The sequence below is a fragment of the Anser anser genome, assembly GCF_964211835.1.
Source record: "Anser anser genome assembly, chromosome: 1".
Taxonomy (NCBI): domain Eukaryota; kingdom Metazoa; phylum Chordata; class Aves; order Anseriformes; family Anatidae; genus Anser; species Anser anser.
The window spans coordinates 88,930,464-88,947,914 of record NC_139720.1 but is presented as its reverse complement, the minus strand read 5'-3'; the positions used below and the strand labels follow the sequence as shown (position 1 = coordinate 88,947,914).

At 36.5% G+C, this 17,451-nt stretch overlaps 1 long non-coding RNA gene across 8 annotated transcripts in view; it reads right to left on the bottom strand.

Annotated features, from left to right (window-relative positions):
• Positions 1–17,451, bottom strand: part of LOC310885764 — an 88,804-nt gene that overhangs the window by 59,122 nt on the left and 12,231 nt on the right. For 4 of the 8 annotated variants that reach the window (XR_014574962.1, XR_014574963.1, XR_014574965.1 and 1 more), the window contains exons 4-5: positions 12,166–12,307; positions 12,003–12,070 (exon numbers count right to left, since the gene is read on the bottom strand). The exons of 3 other annotated variants lie outside the window; for them this stretch is intronic. This is a non-coding gene — a long non-coding RNA (uncharacterized lncRNA). The remainder of the gene's footprint in view (positions 1–12,002; positions 12,071–12,165; positions 12,308–17,451) is intronic. One more of the 8 variants, XR_014574964.1, reaches the window with a different exon arrangement.

Genomic DNA, 17,451 nt, shown 5'->3' with positions numbered 1-17,451 from the left:
AAGCACTGAAATCTATGCATGTCCCTAACAGATACATGCTGACTATACCTGAATACATTCACCATATTGATACAGTCTCTTGTGTAGAGGTCAGTGTTTATACAGAGAGAGGTTATCCCTGGAGTGGATATCATTCCCCCACACCTTAGATCAGTATATTTCTAAAGTAGTTATGCAGCAAGCTTTACTGGATTTTCACTAAGATGAGCCCAAAAGAGACCTGTGACATTGCTTTTTCTCAAAGGGCTGGCATGGGTAATCTTTGGGATCCTGGTCAAGCTTAATACAGTTTGGAAGGTGTGGGGGGGGGGGGGGGTGGAGCTGGGGAATTGCCAGGGGAACGGGTAATATGACAACATAAATTTGTAATTATTTCAGTAAGCCATTACCATGAAAAGGTTATATTATATAGCATGGTAGACAGCAAAAAGCCTTAGGGCTTTCTGTAGGCTAGAATGACCAAAAGAGACAAGTCTACCAAAACAAACCAAAGTCGTCTTTTTTCCCCTCTCCTCCTGATGGCTAGATTTTGCCTTCAGATAAGCTTCTTCAAATCCTGTGGGGCTTACACATGCATATCTGAGTGTAGTCTTAGTGACAAATGCTTCCCTATTCCAACATATTGTGTTATCCGTTATCTGTATTTTCATGCTTTTTCTATCACACCTGAATCTTGGGGGAACACTATAAAAAGAAGCACAGCATGATCTATTTGTTGGCAGTTTCATTTGTAAAAGAAGACACAATAATACTGTATCTGTGCTGGTCATCGGCAAGTGTAAATGGGGTCTTGCTGTCAGTTGTATACCACAGCCTTACATCTTTTCTCCTTTTATTTGCCTAAATATAAAAGTTGAAAATGCAGAAAGATAAAAATAAAAGATGGGGAACAGAGCTATCCCTATAAAGGTCATCAGAATAAAGTGAACTACAACTAGAATGCTAAATACAGCAAAGAAGTCCCCAAACTCAGATAATACTCAATAAGACTATCTCCTCTTACACACAGATACAATAAACCCCAGGGCCCAGCTCTCCTCCTCCCACTCCATCTTTCTCCCCTCAAGAGTAACAAAACAAAAACAAACAAAAAAATTCCAAATAGTGAGCAGATTTCTCTCCCACCTAGGCACAGCCTAAAAGGCAAAGTATGCCTTAGAGCATTTCCAAGAGAAGAAAAAACTACTCAGGGAGAAACATTAGCAGGTAAATACTAACATAGATTCCCATAGACCATAAAGACATACTGAGAGAAGGGAATGCAAATTTATAGCCAAACCTAAAGTTTGGTTGCCCTAAAGCCTATTCAGACAGGAGCTGATATTCTTAAGAAGCTCAAACCACCTAACCAAACATCAGTGCATGAAAGAAAATCCCTGTTTAGAGTCAGTAGGAAAAATAACAAATAAGAACAGCAGCAGCAAAATGCCATTATTCCCCACAAAGGCACTCTACCTTTAATATTTGCTTCAGATTCAAAAGATTTCAACTAATCTAAACTTTAGTCCTCAGTAACCCACTTGCCTACTCAGAGAACCTAGACATAACTACACTAACAAAGGAACCTGCTTCTGAGAGAGTATTTAACAGTTTCCTTTATCTGAACGCTTACATCTGAATGCATACTTGTTTTGATGTTTCCCCCTGCTTTCCCACACACACACTTCAAAAAAAAAAAAAAAAAGGAAAACAATCCTTTTAGCAAGTTGTTTAACTACAGGAAAGTATCCATGACCTGACTGCAACCACCAACACGGTCTAAGCTTTCAATTAAAACAGATTACCAGTTTTTTTTTTTCCTATATTCTTCTTTCTTGAATCACCTATCAAATCCTCCAAATCCAAGCTTTCTATTTTCAGACTGCTTAAAACCCTTTCAGCTTTGATTCACCATACTGTCATTAGTGGTCTAGCTGTCAATCATATATTGTTGTACTATTTTGTTTGAATGGCATAAGATTCCTAGTTAGCTTTCTGAAAGCACAGCTTTGTTTGAAATAGATTTCCCCAGAAAATTTTGGTTGTAGTTGTAGTGTTAAAATAAGTGGGAAAAAAAAAATGCTGGAAGTAAATTGCTGTAGAAATACTGCCAGTGAGCATGGGCTTTTGAAAAGAATACAAGGAGCCTGGATATAGTAGTTACTGTCAGCATTATCTTACTATAGAGGAGGGCTTAAAAAGCAGATGCTTACACAGTTCCACCATTTAGTAGAAAAACCTACTAGCCCATGAAATCGAGAGCTCTAACAAAGGAATGTTTTTTTATTGTATCAAAATAGCAGAGAATTGGAGCTTGGCTCTTGTAACTCCCAGAGGGCCTCAAAACCTTGAAGCATTAAATCATAAATCTGGGAAATAAGCAGGTCTAATTTTACAGTAAGTACAAACAAGAACATAAAACCTCTGAATGGGTCTGTAGCAGTTTGACGATGGAAGATACTGAGAAACCTACACCTATGGTAGCTGCAATCCAGTGCTTTGCTCAGAACAGACCTATACATGTCTCTATTTTCTTTCCTTGTACTACTTAGCAGGAAAACTTAAACAGGAAATAAAGGAGAGCCTCTGTCAGGTGAGATACATAAAAAAAATCCAGTAACAAGCAGCACAAGTTGACTGGACTTTTTCAACATCTACTCTCACTGTAAGAGAACAAAGAAATAAGAGAGAGCCCAGTTTCCTACAGTTTGGTTCTTTCTCCTCCCACCCAGTCCAAACAAAACAAAGACCTGCCACTTTTTTTTTTTTTTTTTTAATTTTAACCAAATGGATAACTGGCAAAACATTGTCAGGTGTGATCTTTTGAGATTACAGTTTCAGGCAGAAATCCATAGATCCTAGAATACTCGTGGAAATAATGAGAATCTTCAACATTATACTCAATATACAAAAATCGCTACTACAGAAAAACCTTATATATTCGTAGTCATTCAAAAGACATCAAAATCTCTACAATCCACAGACTGATTCTCCATAACTGGCCTGGGAGAGCCACACACTGTTCAAGGTCCCATTACAGCAGCCTATTAAAGGAAAAAATAAACATGTCAGCAGTCCAATACAGGACTGTCCTTAAGGACAATTGTCACAGAGAAACCACTGGCTTGGAAGAAAAAGGCAAAAAGCTGCAATGAGGGGGCAGGTCAGGACGAGTCAAGGTGGAGCTTTTCTCTTCTGGGTGTGACCAGTAGCTGCAGAGCACCCAACATGCTTTACTCTCCAGTTCTGTGGGCATGGTGAATCATGACATCTGGTTAAATGGAAACACCTAGCGGAGATGAAGTATTTTGACTTCAGGAGGGCTTCACAGGCAAGTGTTTATAAATCACTTCCACAAGTAAGCAGTGCCTTGGTTTAAGAGAGTCACAGGGTTTGGGGGTGGTGAAAGCACCTGAAGAACAGCAACAGCAGCATGACTAAAGGGTAAGCTACAGAAAGACATGGTGAGAATTACCTTGTAATTAGTTAAGGATAAAGTGATGTTATTTCCTAAGATAGTTAACTGATGCATAGACTGAGGATTTCTCTGCTGTGTAGCATGAGGTAGGAAGCATGCAGTCTGGATGACAGCTTCCAAAATGCTGCATGACTAAAAGCCTTGTGCTTTACAGGAGTTCAGTATTTAATTCCATGCATTTCAGTTCCTGAAGTGGGAAGAAATAGTTAAGATATTCTAAAGTACTGCCAATATTTTCCATAGGCTGTGAAATCACACAACTGCTTATATTTAGATATGGAACAGGAGCCCACCTCAGAACTATTTGCCCAGTTTAAAGGGAGGAAAAAACAGGAAATGTTTAGAAAGCACTGTTTTCAACTTGAACAGCACATGCATCTTGAGTCGGCCCCTCCCCCCCCCAAAAAAAAAAAAAAGTATTTAAACTAGACCATTAAAAAATATAAAGTCTATATTAGAAAGCAACTTCATTGTAGTCATTCTATGATACAGAATCCAGAACTTGAGTACAAAGACTAATTGATTTTTATGGTATTGTAAGAAAACCACTGGTCTTTGGAAGTTTTAAATAAATATAAATTACCTTAAATAAAAAGCTACAGGAAATAGTTGTTTCAAATAATCAAGTGACTTCAACAAGAGGTTACTCTTTCTATTTAAGACCATTTCACCCAAAAAGTGTGAAACATAGGCATGTCACAACATAGACATCTCATGCACTTGAGAGTTATCTAAGTTTTCATGCACCACATCTTAAAAAAACACTTGATGTACCTCCTTCATACAAGTCACACGCTGGCAGACATGCTTACAGGTACTTTAAAGGCTGCTGTAGAAGCGTTAATTGTTCATATTTGTTTTCTGCTTTTATCACCAAATATTTTTAATACAGCATACTTGTCAATAGGTTTAAAACAAAACAAAAAAAAGAGGACAGAGCTATTCTGGATATATTAATTTAGAATTAAAAGAAATACAACATAAAAGATTTGTTAGCATTAAATACACACATTCTTTTTTAAGTAGTATTAAACATTAAAGGGTAACACAAGGCAGAGCAAACATGGTCTATTTCACACCTCTTCTGGCTGTAAATAGCTAATACCTGAGAGGCACAGAAATCATACTCTCCATCATGAAAAGCTCACTATTTTCCCAATGCTGCACTAGACTTGTTATGGAGTCCTGAGACCTACTGGAGAGCTATGTGAATAAATCTCAACTCACTTAAATATACTTGCAACTAAGGGAGGACACCCCTTTCTGAGGCTGAGAAAATGTACCAAGTTTTCACAACTGATTAGGACTCAGAAGATTTGTTTGTGATGTTTCTGTGATTTTGAATGAGGCTTAGCACAATTTGCAGAAATGATAAATTGATGTATTAAAAGTTTTCTGTAAATCCAAACTTTTATAAGTAATCATTAATTACACTAAAAACTGTTTTTACAGGTAGTATGATCGAATGCATGTCTACAGACAGAAAAACTAAGTACCCATCCAGGAAGAATAACTATGAAGAATGTTTTGTAATGTAGATTAACACTGAAATATACATTCATTAACATTCATTGCACAAAGTGAATTATAAATGTGAAAATGGGCAGAATATTTCATCTGTGCAATGTTATATAGAAATATGCATGAAGTCTGAAACACTGGACATTGGACAGTCTGAAACATTGGACAAGTTCATCCACTTTTGTCCTTATTTCAAGTAAAAAACTATTACACACAGTGTATATTCAAGGTTTCTTGACATATGATGATTTAAAAACTTGTAATTTTTCTTAAGATACCATGTATTGTTTTCATACAAAAGAAGGTACTTATCCACTAGTGAAAAGACTAAACTGGATTGGATCCTTTGTGTTTTCTCTAACCTTCCAAAACTAAAGTCTAAATTATTAGTTCTTCCAGCTATGAATTCAGTGAGATTGATAATGTCAACACATACATTTTGAAGAATCCATTTTAGAAAACTACCATCATCAACTTGCCAGGACAGTTTTTATTATCTTAAAACGAACAGTTGTTAATCAAGGTGGTGTCTATAGCAACGTTCAAGGTTTCATTTATTTATTCTTTCTTGTTAAGGTCCCTCCTCTAGTCCCCCTGGAGCAACAGCTGTCTTTTAGGTTTGAAGATTTTGATTTACATACAGAAACAGATTAAAATCTGACATTTACACAAGTTACTAAGCACACGCTCCAGTGCATTCAGCCCTCTCACCACAGAGGCTGCCCCCAACAGCAGCTGCTGCTGCAGTAAAGTGAAGCCTGGCTCTTCTGGGTGAATCTCAGGAAAAGAAGACGGAAAAACAAAAAAAGAGAGGAATGATTTAACATGCTGCTAATATTTTTAAGTTGCAGATTCCTGCTTATGCGAAGGCAAAATACAAACAAAACCTTTTAAGACAAACTTGGTATTTTTCAGCATATGGCTTTAAGTGCAGAAAACCAAGCCTATTCTGCTGACACTAATGTAATTTAATGAGATATTAGACTGTTTGTACAGATCTTAATATTCAGCCTAACAGGAAAATAAGTGACACTAAGGAATCAAAACACTTTTTATTCCTTCTCAGTTTAACAGGACATTGGCATTTGGATCCCTCAGGCATCTTCAGAAGCCTCAGTCTTAATGTTCATGTCTAGCATGCTTCAGAAATGCATTTCAACCCTTGAACTTGCTTCGGAATAGGGGTACAATACTAAGTAAGCACAATAATAAAAACCTATTAATGTATTTCTAGGCATCCTATGTAGAACTTATTGAGTCACAGACAGAACAAGAGTCTGAGGAAAACAGATTGGCACAATCTAACCTGAAAGGATTTTACAGCACAGCGGCAGACCAGGAGGATAAGGGGAGATGGTGTGGATATAATTCATCTGGATTTTAACAGGGTCTTTATCACAGTACCATACTGAAATCTCAGAGAAACTGCAAAAGAAAAAGCATACTGCACGAAGAAGGGATAAACGGTGATGGAAAGCAATACCACTTATTACTGAAGGTGTCACAAAGGAAGACAGAAAGACATATGAAACTACTTGCTGCTTAGGCCAGCAGTGTTCAACATGCACATACAGGGCCTGTGGGAAATTATCATCTCAGTATCACTTTCAAAGCAGCAGCAGAGATGACTATACTAAAAGTTGCACTTGAATTAATTTCCCAATATTATGTTTTCACTCAGAATTTTATGAAATTTTTGTCTATTCAGGATGGAAAAAAACCTGAAGTAGTGTATCGGTTCAAAGCAGCGAGAAGCTCTTAAGGATTACAAGTGCACATTACTTTCCTTAACCATATGACAATTAGTAAATTTCTATATTAAGATAATACCATCTTTAACTGGCAGCATCTTGCAGTATTGGAGACTATTTTGTTAATTATTTATGATAAGCAAATGAGATGAATACACAGGATGAATACTAGCCCAGTACAAATATTAGCACAAAAAGCAGCATATTAAATAAACCACCACAGAATAAAAACTTCCTGCTGACATATATAGACCACTTCGATTTTGTGGTCATATTAGTTCTGCAGCTAACAGTCTTACCCCCCAAACTGCACTTCAGGAGAACTGTAGGGTGCAGACATGCATACACAGCTAAATTAATTGCATACTTAACATCATCATCCATTGAACTGAAGATAGAAGAAATTGAGGGGCTATATATTGCTAGTAAAACTAAAAAGCCGTCTTTAATGTGCAACAAAAAGTAAACCTGTCAAAGCACATGCTACAGCAAAATGGTACATATCAGACAAAATCTGAGTACACATACAGATTCACCATAATAATGGCAATAATCTATGTCTAGTGTGGAAAAAGATACAAAAAAATATTCAGATACTAAATGCTGCCCCCAGAGCAGTAATAAAATTACATTTAGGGAAAAAAAAAAAAAAGGTAATTACATTTACTGTGATCTTCAACACCACAGGGGTAGAGGTAAGCCTGTAAATACAGTACCCAATAAGTGTCCAAACATAAGGCTGTTAAATGCAATGTATGGCTGTTTTAAAAGTACTTCATTTTAAAAACATTTTTCAGTTGAGGAAACAGCATTGCAAACATTTGTCATCTACTGCTGGCCAGGAAAATATGATTAATTTGGTTGAAGGTAGTATGCAAGTTTAAATTGTAAGGAGCCACTCCTCATTAGTTTCCTGTATTCAGTTTTCCGTTCCCCAAAAAGTGTTCCTCATTGCAAATTAACTTCATCTGTTTATATTAAGCATAAGTTCACACTAGCACCAAAAAATAAATAAATATATAGGATCTTAAGGACAACTCTCTGATCATTTTCTTTGCATATTGTTGCCTTTACCAGTTATCCAAAGGTTTGTGGTTTTTGTTTTTTTTTTTCTTTTGGTCACTGTATAATACAGTATTTTAGTAGTACGTATGCATTCTTTCTTTACTCAACATGTGTCATAACAGTACTCCAATAAACATGATGTAGGAAATGTTATCACCTTATACCTAAGAAGCACTCTATGATGCCTGCCTACATCGAAGAAAGTTTCATTTTAATGTCTTACTAGTTTAATCTGCTCATAAGCAATAAAAGAAAAGCAAAAGTGAGTTAAAGATGGCAACAAACTTACTAAGCTCTGAAAAAACAGTGGAAGAAAACTGGTAAAACTTCACAGCTATTAGGAACATTATTTTGCCAATAGGTTTACAAATTCACAATTCCTGCAAAGTTACAGTCTAGACTTCTCCTAAAGATGGAGACAAAAGAGAGACCAGCAGATAATGAGAAGCATATCAAGCAAATACACCCTTCAAGTAGAGCATTGTATTCATGAGGTCTTCTCTAAGCACAACATGAATAGGTTAAAAAAATCGGCAAATATTTTCAGAAAGATGTTTAAGGTGGATTACTTCCTCCTTTCATTTTTTTTTGTTTGTTTTTTAAATACTACATTGCATATAGCACATTTAAAATACTTGATACAGTTCAGTTGTAAATTTAAATCTCACATTTAGGGGAAGGTGGAGTCTGAACTTCAATTTACAACAGACTTATTGCACAGAAGTAAAGAGCTACATTATCTTGAAATATAGGACTGATGTCAGAAAGCTGCCTGATACGGCACCAGCCACAAAGTATTTTTTTGTGTGTGAAATACCTTAAAGAAAAAGTGTTATTAAAAAAAAAACAGTGAATCACAATGGACACAATGAAACACAACAAAAAAAGCATTAAAAAAATATGAAACTTCAAATGTAAGTTTTTCGGTTGTTATTGTTTTTTGTTTTGTTTTTTTAAAAGATACCATCTAGATGTAACAAAAATAAATAAATAAATATACTGAATGTTCTGAAAGGTTTGCTGGCCACAGAGATCCATCTCACGGGTCCACAATTTAACAGTCAAAGAAATGCTATGATCATGTAATCTCATGATCTGATCCCCCCCGCCCCCAATCGAATTTAAAACATAAATATTAGATTACATTTATGGATGATTTTTTTGTTGTTATTTTAAACATTCCAGTTGAGATCTTCTTCTTATGGCTTTATATAAATGCTCTCAATGGTTAGTTAACCTCAGTTACAGGATATTTCATTTTAATTTCAAGGTTTAATAATGTAAACTCAAACATTAGCCACTGAACTTTCTTTTAATTCTTTCTGAAATTCCTAGTATATTGGCACTCTTAGAACTCTTTTCAATGCAAGATGTTCTAATGTCAACTGAACAGAACAAGTTTCTAAAAACTCATAATGGAAAGCTCATATTCTAGCTCCTAAAATATTAGATCATTTTAGTGGCTTGCCTTTTTAGAATGTCCAATGTTCCCCTTCCTCCCACCTAAGAACTAGATAGTCTCAACCCAGATTGTGTCAATAGTACCTATACATCCTCAGTTCTTTTTTTTGGGAGTTCATCAGTGATGACCATTAAATTTTTCTGATTCAGCCATCCCGTCTATATAGACCACATTCTATATCCTTAAATAAGCGTACAGAGGACTGTATTAAAACTAGCTGTGCTGAATTACAGCTGATTAACCTAAGAATTAGATTATTCCGTACTAGTAATCTGACCTGTCATTTTTGTTGAGAATAGCACCATTGACTCAAACTTTTCAGGAGGAGTCTCAAACCTCTGGCTGTCGATTGACACCACTTAATTCAAAGTCATTTTTGACATCTGTCACTGATTCAGCTTTGAAATTACCTTGTCTTCATTTTAAATATTCTACACAAGTCTTTTTAAAACAGAATGCGTTTATAGAAATCCAGCTTTGCTAATATCGGCTCTATTATATCAATAGATACTCCTACTAACCACATCTTTCATTTTGATCAAAACTAGGTGAACGAGAGGTCTACATTTCCTGATACAGAACCACTTACTAGTTAACTCTAATTCATCAAACATCCTCCTATGTCACTGATAGGGAATGTTGAGCTCTTACCATTCAGAAGTCAATAAAGTAAATACACAGAAATCTCCCCAAGAGATAGTTCGGTTTGAATTCTCAGTGTTAACACCAAGTTTCTCCAGTTCCACAACAACATATTTTCCCTCTCTGTATATTACCATCTCACTACCATTCCATCCTTCAGATTAACAGAGTTTTTTCAGGTTATTGCTTCTTTTAACCACATGCAAAAAGTGAAACATTTTTCATCTTCACATCACAGAAAGGAAGGTAAAAGACTTAGCCATTCAAGAGTAAGCATAACAGCTTACCAGTGTTCTGAACTCTAACTCAGTTCTCAATGCATTAACTGTAAACTTTATTATTTACTTGTATTTTTTTTGAACCCCTTACTTCAGTGTAATCTCTGAGAAAAGATCGCTAGTAAGATTTATTTGTAAATACTGACTTGTCCACACTATGGTAGGGAAAAATAAAAAGGCAGTATAAAAAATAATTAAAAAGTAAATAAAAATAAAAATAAACAATCAGTTTAAGGACATCTTTCCTGCCCACCCAGTTGACTTCTTATGGAAAACACATGATTATTTCAGAGAAGTTACACAAGAAATGAATTTCAACACATTTTCATTCCGCTCTAGGCTAACCCTGTCAAAATTGTAAGCAATTATACAATATACCCAGAACTGAAAAGTTCTGCTTTCAGTCTACAAATTAGGCGTCTTTTCAGCCCACACAGCAGTTTTCTTTAAGAACCAGGAAGAGTCGTATAACTACTTTTGTGCTCTCCAGCATATGATTAAGGGAATAATGAAATGGGGACATTCAAAGAATACTGGTGTATTTATATGAAGTCTTGTTGCTTTTCCCCAAAACATCTCAGTACATAGCACAAAGACAGAAGAAAGAAATACCCTTATTTTTTGCTGTAGCTTCAGAAGCTCCTTACCCTGCAGAAATACATTTTCAAAGCTTCAAGGGGAAGTATGCACACCTCTCTCTCTCTTTTTAACATGTAATTCCTTGTGCAGTTTTCAAACTTGCCTCCTAATACTGAGGTCATTTGCTTCCTACTAACAGGAACACAGAAAAAGTGGATACGTTAATAGCATTTAGGAGAGCCACTCTTTAGATTCAACTCCCATAATAAAAGCCTTAGAGAAACCCCAAGAAATAAATATTCAGCACAATTCATCTCCTATTCTGAATTTTTCTTTCTAGACTATTGACCTAAACTGAATAAGATCCAATTTCAGACCTGACTTTTAAAACATTTATGTGAATTTGGGTTTGTTTTTAAATGCATTTTCCTCAAATCCAAGGTATTACAGACAGAATATGTCTCTAACTCTGCATTGTTATTCAGGAAGGCAGACTGCAATTTTATCCAAAGTTAAAGGAATTCTGCAACAGCAAGAAAATATGTACCCAAGTGGTTATGTGGTGCAGGAGTACAACCCATCTGAAAGCTTCTATACATCAGTAAGCAGTAGACATGCATCTCAGTGAAGACACTCGTCTCTCACTAATGGTGATCAGATCACACGTGCCATAAAGAAATCACATAAGATGTTCATTCTACAGATGAGAATGTGGACATGTCAAATTGTTTTTCTCTTGTCCGAAACTACCTAACAAATAAGTGACAAATACACAGTCCAGTGCTCCTGTCATCAAGAAATCTATCTTTCATAGAGAACATGAGTTCAGTAAGGCTTCAGACCCTTTGTGCTCCTTAGTCTTAGCTACCAAGGTATACAAGTCTGCAACCTACCTCTGTAGTAACCTATTTTCTAGACATCTCCTTAATTCTCCTTGGAGGCATTACCGGCAAGAGCCACAAGTCCTCCTGTGGCCCAACAGGGCTTCCCAGCACAAGGCAGTTTAGCAGTATGTATCTCCACAGTCACATCTCACCGCCTCTTCAGCCACCACTAAACCACAGCATACAACTAATGTTAACTCTTCTCAGCTTCTTTTTCCTCTCCTCTCAAAGCCTCCAGATTGTGTGGGGAACTTTCAGTGGCCCTGACTATCAAAAGAGAGTTCAGGGGGTGAAGACCATTCCAGGAATCATTCTACTGGCATTTTCTTTCATTTTATCCTTACAGAATTTTGCCTTATGTACCTTCAGTGACCACAATTCAGGCAGGAATTCGGCACAGTTCACGGAGGAACAACTGGAATCAGTCTTTCCTTTGGAAGAAGAAATAAACAGAATAAAAAGCTTATAAAATACATCATACAAGCCAAACAGTTGTTAGATCCTGGACTCCAAGTATACACCGTACCACTTCTTCACTACCATGACTGCCACATCTTGCAACTTCACTGAACGTTGTATGTTAACATTCACGATTAAAGCTTCTTCACTGGGAGCCAAGTAATAATAAAACCCAATACGGTGTCTTCCTTCATGTTTCCTAGTTTTATCTTAAAAAAAAAAAAAAAACCACTTTGGGCTCAAATAGTAAGACAATTACATACAAGAAAATCCATATACACAGTTGTAGGCACAGATTCTGATTTTTCAATCTCATGACATTTAAGTTCAGTGTCTAGGACTAGCAGTGCTGGAATAAATGCAAAATAAGTTTGAAATAGATGTGCAAAATGATTCACACTTGCTTTGGATTGAAATGAAGGGAAGTTATATTCAAACTGAGCTGGCAGAAACAGTGTTAAAGCTATGCTCCAAGCAGCCAGATGTTCCTGCAATTTACTAACAAGGATGGGTGGATTACCTGGTGATCCATGTAGCAATGTTAATGAGCTCATTCCTAGCAGATACATGAGTCTAGGGAGGTGCCAGGGACATAAAACTGCAGAGAAGGGAGTGAGCAGTGTACAGGGTCTGCGCAGAAGCGAAGCTGTTTGCATTCTAGAAGTTAGCAATATTTTGCCTGGTATTTAAATTGACTGAAACAAGTCATATTTTAATCGGTATTGATGTGCCTACAGCAAACCTCGCTTTATCTTGAATCGATCCCTGCTCACAGCAGCATTATCATTTACATCAAACTATACATAGATGAAGCCTGTTGATGGACTCAGTTCCACTCACAGGCAACAGAAGGTTTTTGGCACTGTTTCAGTAGTCAATAAAATTCTTATGATTCAAGCTATGTCTTATATATGCACAGATTTGATTTATAAAGTCTTGATTTACAAATAAAACTCAGTAAAGAAGGGATGAAATACCTTCAGAAAGTTATGTATACAAAATCTCACCAGCTATTTTCCATTCTTTATCCTTCATACATGCATACCAATGCAAATGCATGTTTTCAAAAGAAAACCAAGTTCTTTTCCTCTATTTTCCTATAGAACAGGTAAAGAGTATACTACTACCACCACTTTGATAACATTTTTCATCCAGGCTTCTCAAAGGATTTTATAAAATAGCAGACTACTAGTGCTTCCTCACATACTAAGAAATTTAGCTTTCATGGCAATCGGAATAAAGCAGGGAGTGAAAAATGACACCTCTGCCTCCTAAGCACCCTCTTGCTTGTCATAACTGGTCTCCCATTTAAAAAAAAAAAAAAAAAGTAGCGAAATGGAGAGGCAGCAAACCTTCAGCAAATCAGAATTCAAACTAATAATATGAACTGGGGGGACGGTCAAGGAGGACAGAGAAGTGCTGTTTACTTATTTGAACTATTAAAATTTGTTACAGGTTATTTGGAAAACCTCTTCGAAATTTAACATAAGGTTTTGTCATCTTCTGTTTCCTGCCAAACAGTGTTCTGTTAAGGCTTACTAAGCTCTTTGAGAACATTCAGTTTATTCACACTGTGATTTTCAACAGGTTCAGAGAATAAAATTGACATCTGAGCAGTACCAATGTTTGGTACCTGACTCCCATCATCCTTATTACAAGTCAGGCCCTTAAACCAATATTATGGCACTGTGAACAGACATGCAGGCAGAGGGGAAGAAAATGAAAGTCCCCAAAACCACAACATTAGACTGTAACAGCTAAGCCTGAGAAACCACATTGTGCAAACCTTTAGCACACAGTATTTGCTAAGGGTTCCCCTTTCCTCAGGGATTCACTCTGAAGTATTATAGAGGAAAATCCAACTTATACACTTTCACAAGAAACAGATATTGGTCAGATTAATCTCTTACCTGGCATTCATCCCTAGATATAGCCAAAATACTTCGAAAGTCTAAATTAATGCCACATCACTACAGCTCTGTTCCAGCTTTACAATTAAACCATAGGTTGAGACCCTGTTAGAACTTACACAAAGTGTTTGTGGAGAGAGATGCCTACAGCAGGGGCAGCCAAGTCAGAGCCAGTGATGAGCTTAGCCAGAATTTTGAGCATGCCTGTGATGAGTCCTACTGCTATGAAAATGGAACTGCACAGATTTCTCCCATTCCTACCTGTTACAGAAAAATGGGATCAAGAGAGGGTGATGGAAGCATCAGCTGTTCAAAGCTGCTGCAGACCAAGGAGCTGCTGGTATATCAGTAGTCAGACAGTTCTTTCTTATAAGAGGGAGAAATTTCCCTCATACCAAGCATCAAGTATACTTTCCCACTATAAGCTGTTACTTGGTGCAGCACACCATACAACTCCTACAACATGAGCATTTTACTAAATTCTCAGAAAGAGCTAATGGAAATAAACTCATCTTTAACACAACTCTTCCAGTTTCAGCTAAATTTTGTAACCTACATGCCACTTCCAGTAAATAATTTCAAAAGAGAAATCTTGGATGGATTAGTGTAAGCTTATTGATTGCCAAGGTAATAATTCTGACACATGGAAACCTGAGACCTCTTGACCAGAATGGGAATAGAAAATACCTCTCACAGAAGCAGGCTTTTATGAGAAGATAATTTAGAGGCTTCAAGGCAATAAAGACAAGTTTGAGAGCAGTTACAATCCATTCTTAGGTTATATTACCTCTAAGTCCTTTTTTCCTTTTTACTGAAATAACCTGCTTCTCCATCTCCCTCTAGTGCAAGTTCCCTTTTTTCCTTGTCTTTCTTCATAGAAAGAAGAGAATGAGAATTATAAATTATTGATGTGAACAATTCTCACTAGTTGATTTTTTTTTTCCCCCCAGCAAAAGCTCAGGAGAAAGGTTGGACAGGAGCAGAAAGCCTACTCAGCACAAGGAAGCATGTGCATAACCATCTGTAGCAGCTCTGTACTTCCCACTGCCTTTCAGAAATCACTGAGACAACGGCATGAGTAATCTGGAGTAGACAAATCCCACCAGAAACAAGATACTTATCCTGACTATTCCTCGTAGGCATTTGGGTGATCTTACACTAACCTAAATCATTTGGGACCCAGTTATTTTATGAATGAAATCACATATCAGTATGTGACTTGTAAGAGTAGTAAGAATATCTGTGACATTCTTTCTTCAGAGATCTACATTAGCAAAGGAACCTGCTCCTTGTACCCTTAGAAAGGCAAAGGCTTTTTATTCCATTCCCATGTGTTCTCTCTCTCCCCTCCTCCCTCACCTTCAGTGAACAAGCCTGAATCTAAAATCCAAGACTTAAATTCCTCCTCAAGGCACTGCCCATTTGTAAAAGAAATACAATGCTATCTATGAGTTGAGATCATATCTGCATCTAAGAGGACCTATAGGAGGCCAGGATACTCAAGGGCTTATGAGGGCCCACTGTAGATGAGGTGGAAACACATAGCAGATATGTGCCTGCCAAATAACCAGGTGCATTTAGAGATGATTGGTTAGTAATGGGTTAGTAAGCTGCACCAGGAGACCCTAAATCCATATTTTTCCTACAAAACTTCTGAACAAGATTTTGTGAAGTCAAGAATGTAGAAGTATGCTTACTATTATCTCTGTCCTAGAACTCTGGCACAAGAGGAGTGCAGAAAAGGATATACTTAATATTTGAAGGCATGGAATCAAACTTATTTTCTAAACACTTAGGAATGTATTTACTGTTTTGGATATACACCAGGAAGACCGTATTTCAGAGGTTCATCAGAAGTTCTTTGAACACAAGTGTAGTCCTTCAGCCTCTCAGCTTTCTGTTCACTTCACTGAAGGATATCTTATTCTAAGCTAATATTGCCAAACTTTAGCTGTCAAAGCAGGCATCAAGAATTTGAATCTAGCTTCATGTCTGCCTTTAACAGGAAAGACAGAGATACCACAGACACTGAAAAAAGGCAAATGGTATCAAATACACTGGCCAAATTCCACAGACTTAGTGCTGAAAGTGTTCAAGCTTTAGCTGTTATAATTTCATTGCAATTTATCTTTCCTTCTCTCTGTTGCAAGCATGTCAGCCTGCACCCAATGTTTTGGCTTCCATTCTTGAAGATCAGTGAATATGAAGTCTCATTTATTATATTTTTCTCCCTTTCTCCCATATCTTGCATTGACATTTTTATGTCACATTTAGTCTCTTTATCTTCCTGTACAAGTGCTGTTTCATCTTAAAATTCTACTCACATAAATTATGGCTAGAAACCCATATCTATAATCTGGATTATCTGATAATTATTTCATCTTCATATTCTGCTCTTCATGATTATTACTCCTTCTCCTTAAAAGTTCTCATCTCAAAAATCCTCATATTTCCCCTCCACCCCCTTTCTTTCTTCTTACTACCTCTTTCTCTTTTGCTGTGTTATTTTCTGTTCTAATACTCTGCCTGTGTTTGGTACTTAAGTTTCAGAGCTGTTTCAGGATAAATCTTACTTTATATTTGTGAAGTGTCATGTAACTTTACAGCCGTATCTGTTATTTTTAGTGCTAAAAACAATGATTAGGATGTTCCATTTTACAAGGCTATAAACTGGTTTCCACTTAAAATGGAAATGAGTAAAATTTTCAACATATATCAATAGAACTTGTTTGTAAAGTTTCATGCTCTAGTAACTTTCATCTTTATTAAGGCTGAAGAAGTCAGTCCCATGTGTCACATTTAGAGAAACATTGGCAGAAATGGCCCTGAAGACATAATAACCCACTAGCCCAGATAATTCACATTTAAAATGTAAATGCCTATCTTTCAAACCTCTGAAGCTTCATCTCCCAAAGCCACCTGAAGAGATTTATCATCTGTATTCAAACACAGAGATAAATACTGTCCATAACTCCTACTTAAAGTGAGAGGGAGAGAATTATGGGAGAGGAGGTATAGCAAACCTGACAAACTGATTAAACCTCTATGGATAATCTACTGGTAGACTAACTGAACAACTAAAACAGTTGAATAACTGTTGGTAAGCTCTAAAAAAAAAAAGCACATGAAGAGACTTAAGACTGCTGCTTTAGTTTTACCTACATAGCAACTTCTACTAACAAGGTGATTTTCTCATTAAAACAGGTCACTTCATACTTTTCAACAAAGTCGTAACAATTGAAGCTCAGGTGAAGATATTTCACTAAATTCTCCATATTCTGTACTTAAGAGTATTCTAGTTTAGTGTGAAATTCTACATGTTAGAAATGCGAAATAGCACTGCACGAGAAATTTGAAGAGCCAACAAGAAGAGTAAAGAGATTACTGGGAGATGTATTTAAGCATATTCCAAAAATTGCCATGCTTTGACAAATGTCTTCCAA